The 8,299-nt window shown below is 40.1% G+C and overlaps 1 non-coding gene across 1 annotated transcript; it reads left to right on the top strand.

Moving 5' to 3' along the window:
- The first annotated feature begins 3,795 nt into the window (after positions 1-3,795).
- Trnar-acg (transfer RNA arginine (anticodon ACG)) lies at positions 3,796-3,868 on the top strand. The gene has a single exon. It is a non-coding gene; the product is annotated as a tRNA-Arg (tRNA).
- Positions 3,869-8,299: the final 4,431 nt, after the last annotated feature.

The raw sequence follows: 8,299 nt of genomic DNA, 5'->3' as shown, positions 1-8,299 counted from the left end.
ACAAAAAGAAATAATTTTAACGTTATGCGTCCAAGTACTTTCTATACTTTCTCGACCCTGTTTCAGCCCATTACCGAAAACAAAACGTTATCATTTTTTAACCTGTTCCATTCTTAATCGTCGTTTGTCGACGACCAGCAGACGCACACATGCTTTGAATGCTTTTACCAAATGGTAAAAGCTGTGGTGGCCATTGAAGAAAACACGTGAACCCCCCGTACGTGACAAAACCGGACAATGGTATGGTCAAACAAAAACCAAAAAAGGCGAACTAAAACCCCAAAATGCAAAAAAGAAAAACAACCAACCAACCAACCAACCAACCACCATCCTCAGGGCGCATCCCTTTCGCCTATAAATGTGTGGAATGGTGTGGTGCTGGTCTGGAGGTCATTTGGAAGAAAGGTAGAGAAAAAAAATCAATAGCATATGCGGTGATATGGGCCGCATGGGCCACGCGTGCGGAAAAGCCACCGTGGAAAACAAAAAAATAAACACACACATAAACGGGCACACAAATATCCTTCCAACGTCCCTCCAGTTGGTTCCCTTTTTGGTAGGAGGGAGGATGTTTTGTTGTGAATGAGCTTTTCACGTGGTTCCGTTTTTTTTAATGCTTTCTTTTGTTTCCAGCGCAGCAACAACATGGCAGCACGGTTGCACAAAGAGGTTGCAGTTTGTGTAATGCACTTGATTATTTATTAAACACCTATCAATAATCAATCAGTCGAGCCAGTGCTCGTATAGCTGGCTGACGAGTCGTGGGGTTGGCAAGGAAGCTGCGGGGGAATAGGGAGGGCAGTTGGGGGGTTGAAGTGAAAAGGTAATGAAATCTACATTCTGCTGCATCATAATCATTCGGTGTGCATAAGCTAACGTCACAAAAATAGGCAAAAGAATCATTTAAATGTTTGGTTTAGTGGGTTAGTGACAGATCAACACCTCGAACCACACACAAAGAAATAATACTTCTAGGTTAATAACACTAGATCTGTAACAATTTCAACTTTAAAAAGCCATTTTTGAAGTAAACTTTTCCACCTGTTTCAGTGACTGATAATCCTGCAAATTGTCATAAGAAATCAATTTCGGAAAAAAATAAAATCGCCCTATTTCGACGCATAACCGTAAGCGGGCGAGTTGAAACAATGTCCGTGCGCAAATAAAAAAATAAATAAAAGGTGTCGTTCATTGGCACCGCAGCACAAAATGCATCACGTAACCGGAGCGCCAAGTGCATCATAGTTTGTGCATTGATTTTATTATCCGCTCGAGCAATGTCGGGGGAGTATCGGCAAAATATCCTTTGCTGTGGCTGTACCGGAGTCGGTACACCCCAAAGGTCGAAAACACAAAACGGATAATGATGAAACAATTTCCACACCAAACCGTCGGCGGGGGGTTATGTTGGTGGAAGTGGCTTTATTTTTGTAAATGTGATTGTTATGCAAGTAGGTTCTTATCTGCACCTGGAATGGTACGTAGGTAGTCACTTTTTTCGCATGTTCGTTCATCCTGACCACACACGAGCGGATGGATTATTTCGGGTGTTTTTCTTCTAATAATTGACGGAAATTATTAATCGTTACGTTTCATTTCTGATTGAATTGATTATAAAACTAGCTTGTTTATTATTTTGTTTCTATGAATCTTCTATATGTTTTATTTTCAATACTGCAATGGATTTCAGAAGCTCAAAAGAAAGATCATTATTTTGATTTTTCTAAACATGTTATAAGTTACTTTAACAATGGGTTGGCTTTATTTTTAAAACACATCAAACACAAAAATTAAACACATTTTACTTACAGCACACGGTAGAAATGTTAAAGTTCTCAGAAAAAAATCTTTGAAGTGTTAAATGGTGTTTCTTCAAAAATGAAAACATCTGAATTAAAACAAAAATACTTATTTATGTGTTTGTACAAACTTATCTTTCAAATAAGGCTTACATAACCTTATTAAGGAAGCATTCTCTAAATCTAAGTACCTTTACTGAAGCTCAGAATCGGTAGGAAAGCTGCGAGTTTAAAGTTCAATGGATGAATGCAATAATTTAAATAAATAAGATAAATAACATAAAGGGTACTAACGAACACTGTACCTTAAATAATTTCTAAAGTAGTTTGATGCACAAGGCTGTAGATCTACAATCTGTCGTTAAAAAATGCTTAGAAAATCAGTATAACGAAAGAGAATACTCTAAGCAAAATAAATTCAATCAAATTAAAAGTAGTATGGGGCGGCTCGGTGGTGCATGTGAAAAACGGCGCCCGTCCACACGGCAGGGACCGGGTTCAAATCCCATCCGGACCGTCCCCCCGTAGCATGGACTGACTATCGTGCTACGTGGTAAAATAAGTCTTGATACGGCCAGACCGTTCTAACCGAGCAAAAAAAAAAAAAATTAAAAGTAAATCGTTTCCCAAATGTTTGGTTTTAATATTCTGGTTACCGACTTCTTATACTCTTTTTGATACACGTATAAACATGGGAATAAATAGACTTTTTGAGTCGTATCTTTGTTATATTTCGGGATATTAATCGGGATAAAAATCTTCGATAAAATACATATTAAAATATTAAATTGATTCGTATAAGCTGACTATAAATTAGTCTTAAAATGACGTAAATAATATTTTGACACTCTAACTTCAAACATTGATGTCAGTTAACAACTAAAATAAACCAAAAAACTGTGTAGGAAAAATTCAATAAACAATACTTTGTATCAAATGTTTACTGCATAGCTTTCTTAAAAAAAATATATAAAGAAAGTGTAAAGCGTAAAACACTACAAAGCTAAACAATTGAACAACAAAACATGATACATTTCAATGAAGAAATCAATGCAATTTTCATAAAAGTTAACAAAAAATAAGTACTCGAAGCAAAAATAATAGCAAAGGCAAAAAGCAATGAACAAAATAAGCAAAACAATTCGTTTCGTTGTTTTAGTGTTGTTTTTAATTATTATTTTTTTATGTTTCTCGTTCTCCAGCCAACACATTTGCTCCACTGCCTTGGGCAACAAAAAAAATGCAAAATTCTTCCAAACTGCAACGATAATAAATAATTGTGATTGAAAACAAAATGACCAACTTATCTGCGCATTCGTCTGTGTTCGTTCTTTCACTTCTTGTCTGTACTGTTTTACTGCTACGTAGCGTTAAAGCCGTGCAAAAAGATGGAAGCTGCTTGTAACGGCGACATGCCTCCACACAGTTCACTTGTTATGCACGCTTTTACGGTCTCGCTTTTTTCCGCTTGCATCGATCGGAGAATTAACTAACGGACGAAACCGCAAAAGCCTGTGGACCGTACCGGGGAGGAGGGCACTACATACATACACTTACAGACCCCAAACAACATCGAGTTGCGTTGCGTTTCGCTCTGCCTTTTGGCTTTTATGCTGCCGTTTTGCTGCAATCGCATGGCAGCCGCCGTATGCGTATGTGTATGCATTGACTTGTGTTTTTGCTGTGTGCTTCAACGCATCGGTTGGTGTCGGGGCTACCCCACCAAAATGCGCAAATTGAGCATGTTGAGCACCCTCCCGTCAATTAAAACCGTCACCCTGCTTATTTCGTGGTACAACTGCGCGTACGATTGCACTGTGTGTGCGTACACGTATTTGCGGATTTTTTTTTTCGGGCTTCCCAAGCCACGTTCTACGTGGCATTGTAACGCATCATGTAAAGTCGTTGTAACCCTGCGGCGGCTTGGTTTTGCACTGTTGCTGGTGATGTTTGATGCGATCGTCTAATCGCTTGCTAGCAACCGCATCTCTTGACGGGTCCTGTGGCGCAATGGATAACGCGTCTGACTACGGATCAGAAGATTCCAGGTTCGACTCCTGGCAGGATCGAATTTTTGTGCGCGTGTTGAGTGCGCCTGTAACTTTTATTTTGTTTTTTCTTAACTGCTTTTGTCTTCTGTCATCATGCACGTTGATGATCTCGTTCAGACACAGGAATCGTGCGCACTATACACTGCAGTAACTGGGTAGCAGAATAACGCTAACGACCTTATTTAATTGTGTCTGCCATACCTTCGCATTCGGCGAACCAACAACAACAATAAGGGTAAGTGTTGAGACCCCTTCCTGTCCATAACTTACCCCAGACTATGGTTTTCACTTCTTCTAGCTATAACCTGCAGAGTTATTGTATTTTTTTTTCTTCTACGGTTGAGTCTTGTTAACTATCCCTTCTTCAATGCTTAGTAGTACGATTGCTTTCAGCTCAAATGTTCATGAAAGAAAGAGTTATATAAAACGAGAGAGAGAGAGAGCGAGAGATGAGGGCAAAATTAGTAATGAAAGAAAAGGAAATAAAAATAGTGATAGAAGCGCAGAAATCCTACTCTGCACAGATCGGCAGAGCGCTGTGTACGCTTACGTCAAACCGTAACCACCACCCCTTACCCGCCCTTCCCCACCACCTCCATTAACACCCTCAACAATCTTTCATATGCATCATCGTCCGCACCTCCCCCGCCCGTTGGTGTGCGCCACATAACCTGAAAAAGCTTCATATTATTTGACATTGATCTACATATGCGAATGCCGACTCGCGAACCATTTGTTGCTGTATTTAACCATCGACACCATCCCGCACGTATACACATACGAAAAAGAAAAGAAAAAAACACGAAGGGGGAGTTCTTTCGGGATATTGTTGTGTTTGTTTGTTGTTGTTTTTTTGTGCCTATTCCGCCATACCACCGCGCAAGATGGACGCTTGATCGGATTTGCTTTGTCGGGTGATGTTTCGATGGTGACGTTACCACGGGGGTTTGTCCCTTGTTGTTTGCCAAGCGACTTGTGCGCGTTGACGCACATTACAGACTGTGCTTCGGTAAATCGGTTGATCTAATGCTCGTCGATCCAGTTCCTGCTCGTCACTTTAGCATATGATTAGGGTTCGAAAATCATTTTTTCTTTGTTGATTCGTTTTCTTTTTCTTACCGGACGCACACAACCGAAAGGTAAATTCGGTTGGTGGTAGTGAGCTGTCCTGTACCTTTGACCGTTTCTGAGGAGGATATGCTAACGGAAGCAATGGAATTTCTAGTGATATTTTCTATAGTTTTCCGTGTATTCCTTTATCACTCCAAGTTGATTCATAAAAGGAAAAGAAAGAATGACGGTATTGAAGGACTTTGGCTGATAAGGTCGTCCTTGCAGGGTCTAAGGAGCAATCACCGATGAGGATAGTGGACATTTTGCACAAAGCAATCCAAGGACTTTGGATTAATGCAATTAATGATTAGGAACCCGCATAAAATTTATTGTGATCTATCAAAATAAGTCCTCATTTTGGTGGATGTCCACAGTGAACTACACCTTGAAGAATTAATCCACTTACGATGGTGTCTGGCGCTCTCGGATATCTTGTTGACACGCTACCTACGGAAGGAAAACACTTTAAATGCAAACAAACAGGCCCTGGCCGTGAGATCGTTGAGAAACGGGTGTGAGAAACCGTCAAACACGGACGCGTGTCCACGCTACCGGGTGAGAAGTGAGCGTGACGTGCGCATCATCTTCCCTTGCGCATCGTCATACATTAGTCACACGACGACGGAGACGACGGCGACGACGACGACGACGACACAGCAATGGGAAAGAACGTCCGTGTTCGTCTGGGGTAAAAGAACACAATCATGCATGATCGTTCTCGTTGTCGTCGTCGATCGATGATTCACAACGTGCTTGCTGCCGTCCGTTTGCGTTCCTTCCAAATATCCCGTACCCGTGTAAACCCGGGTCAGTCAGGAGCGCCTGAGCACAGTGAACAACCCTTGTTGACGAACGATATTGGCCGGTTTTTGGTTGAGTCACGCGAGTTGAACAGGATCCGCTTTTTGGATAAAACCTCCGGGACGGTATTGTACACTTTGGGGTGGAATTCTCCGCACGGAAGTGTGCGAAAATTTGGAAAAGAATTCTTATTCATCTTTTTACGTACCCGAGGTACAACAATGAGCCCTTATGAGTGCGAGGACAATTGAGTAGCAGCAACCCGTAGGAAAATGCAACCGTGTGTCAAATGGATTAGAAATCGTATTTCGATAAATATGGCATGAAGAGAGGGAGAGAGAAAGAGAGAGCGAGTGAAACAATAAAATTTTTGGTTTACATACGATTGTTTCTTTAACCAAGCTTAGTTACGTAAATAATTAAGTCAATGTTTTCAGCGAAGTACAATAATATTCTGAAAGGTGAAAAAGTTAAGTAGATTAACCTTTGTTTCAATGACCAAAAATGCACCCTTATTTCGGTAACCACCAACCCTAAGTAGGTCATATAGTTTTTATGAAATTTTGCGCTTTTTCATGTTGAAATTCGTTTTTATTTAATTCTAAAACATATTTTGACTTCAATTTAATTGTAAACCAGTTTCATACTAAACAGTTGTGTGTTTTTTTTATTTCGAATCATACTTTTATTATTTAAAACATTTTTACATCTTCACTTCGATACAAACAATGGGTATGTCATGAATATTGTACAAGTATTTGCGCTTTTATGTGTGGTAACGTATAAAAATACTCGTTTTTATCTGTTGTATTGACTTCAAATTTTTAGTAAAGTTGCATTAAATTATTAACCTTGATTTTATTAAAGTAAAACTTTTACATAAAATGTATAGTTATGGAAATATGGAGACAAATTGAATTTGGAATTAAAAGTATATTTAAAATAATGGTCAACATGTGGTATTTTGCTTAGTTTTTTTTTTAAAATTGCAAAACATGTCCGTGTAGTGGATCATTTAAATGAAACCTTCATTTCAAAGGAAAAGCAATTAAGAACTTGAATGCATGTAAAGTTAATAGCATGATCTAATTTTCGGTACAAAAAGAACTGTTTAGGCGCGTCTACACGATACGATTCCTGCTCGATTTTTCACATTCTGCGAATCTTTTTTGTATGTATTGGTGCATTCGAGCAGAGTTGGGCAATCTTTTTCGCCTGAAAAGATTAACCAACTTTGGTGGATGCCTGGAATCTTTCGCTTGTAATCTTCGGTAAGAAACGGTTACTTTGATGGAAGAACATATCTTTTCAGACACTTTTAATTTGTGCTGGAAGTACGAAGAAGAAAGAGGGCCTGGTAAAGATTGGTATCGTGAAAACACGAGAACACCTACCAATCTTTTTGTTACAGGCTTCTATGACTGTATGTGTAAGATTGGCGATCAAAGATTGGCATCGTGTAGACGCGCCTTTTGAAATATTTTTTGTTTTCTGTTCGCCTTTTTGTGAATAAAGAACTGAAGATCATTTATCTAAGTTAAAGGGGTGCAGAGAAAGTCATCGCCCTACAACTGTTCCAATATAGTTAAAGGCTTTCCGAAACGTTGCCATTTAAATATTAAAGCAAACCCTTCAAAAGGACTCCTACCGTGGCGCTCCTGTATGTAAATGTGTGCGTTGTTTAAAAAAAAGCTGGCATTCCTATCATAATGTACCTCTCCACGTTCTCAGTGCCCTGTTGTTCGCTCTGGCCGCTATTCAACGAGCAACTTTACTGGCAACATGTTAAGGTACAGCAGTGGCTGTACCCAGTATCGAACGTAACGCCGCCAAAAAAGACCAAAATTTTGTTGGATCGCGCCGCGTACGATTGTACGTGCCTTTACCACACGCGAGGATTTTTTGGGGTGTTCTTTTTTATGTTTCTGATGTCTCCACACACTCTACGGCATGCTACGGGCTTTACGGTGTGTGTTAAGTTGCCACTATGAGTAAGGGGTCTTACACATATGTTTGTGCACATCGATTTGTGTTGCGTGTTTCGAATGGAGCAAAGCGGTACGAACCGTACTGAGAAATAATGCATATCCTAAAGAATCCTTCGTTTCCCTTAAAAAAAAAAACAGAATTGGCCGTAATCGAAACGAAATGGTCCTCACGGCAAGTTTGCACCGATACCCTGAACGAGGAAGTAAAAAAAACAGATGCGCACCCATTTCCTCCGATGGTTAGGAAACAGATATCTCGGTGGCTGTCCGATTTTGAAGCAGCAGCAATCACAGCAAAAACAAATTCCCCCCATACCACCACTGTGTGCGCTCGCCGCGAATCATCGCCTGCTTCACGTGGAGTGAGATGAGTGTGAGCGGGTTTGCGGGTGAGATACTTTTTCATCACGATTGGGTGTGCTCACTGCTGTCATATAATTTGCTGAACCTTCTTCGTTTTTTTTCCACCCCTACATTTTCTCTTTCACGCTGGCACGTTTGGTTCAAGGTTGGTACAGAGGAAAGGCGAAAGTGACCGAGGAAGCAT

Source organism: Anopheles funestus, chromosome 2RL (genome assembly GCF_943734845.2).
Source record: "Anopheles funestus chromosome 2RL, idAnoFuneDA-416_04, whole genome shotgun sequence".
Taxonomy (NCBI): Eukaryota; Metazoa; Arthropoda; class Insecta; order Diptera; family Culicidae; genus Anopheles; species Anopheles funestus.
The sequence above is the reverse complement of the archived record's forward strand: the minus strand, read 5'-3'. Positions and strand labels throughout refer to the sequence as shown.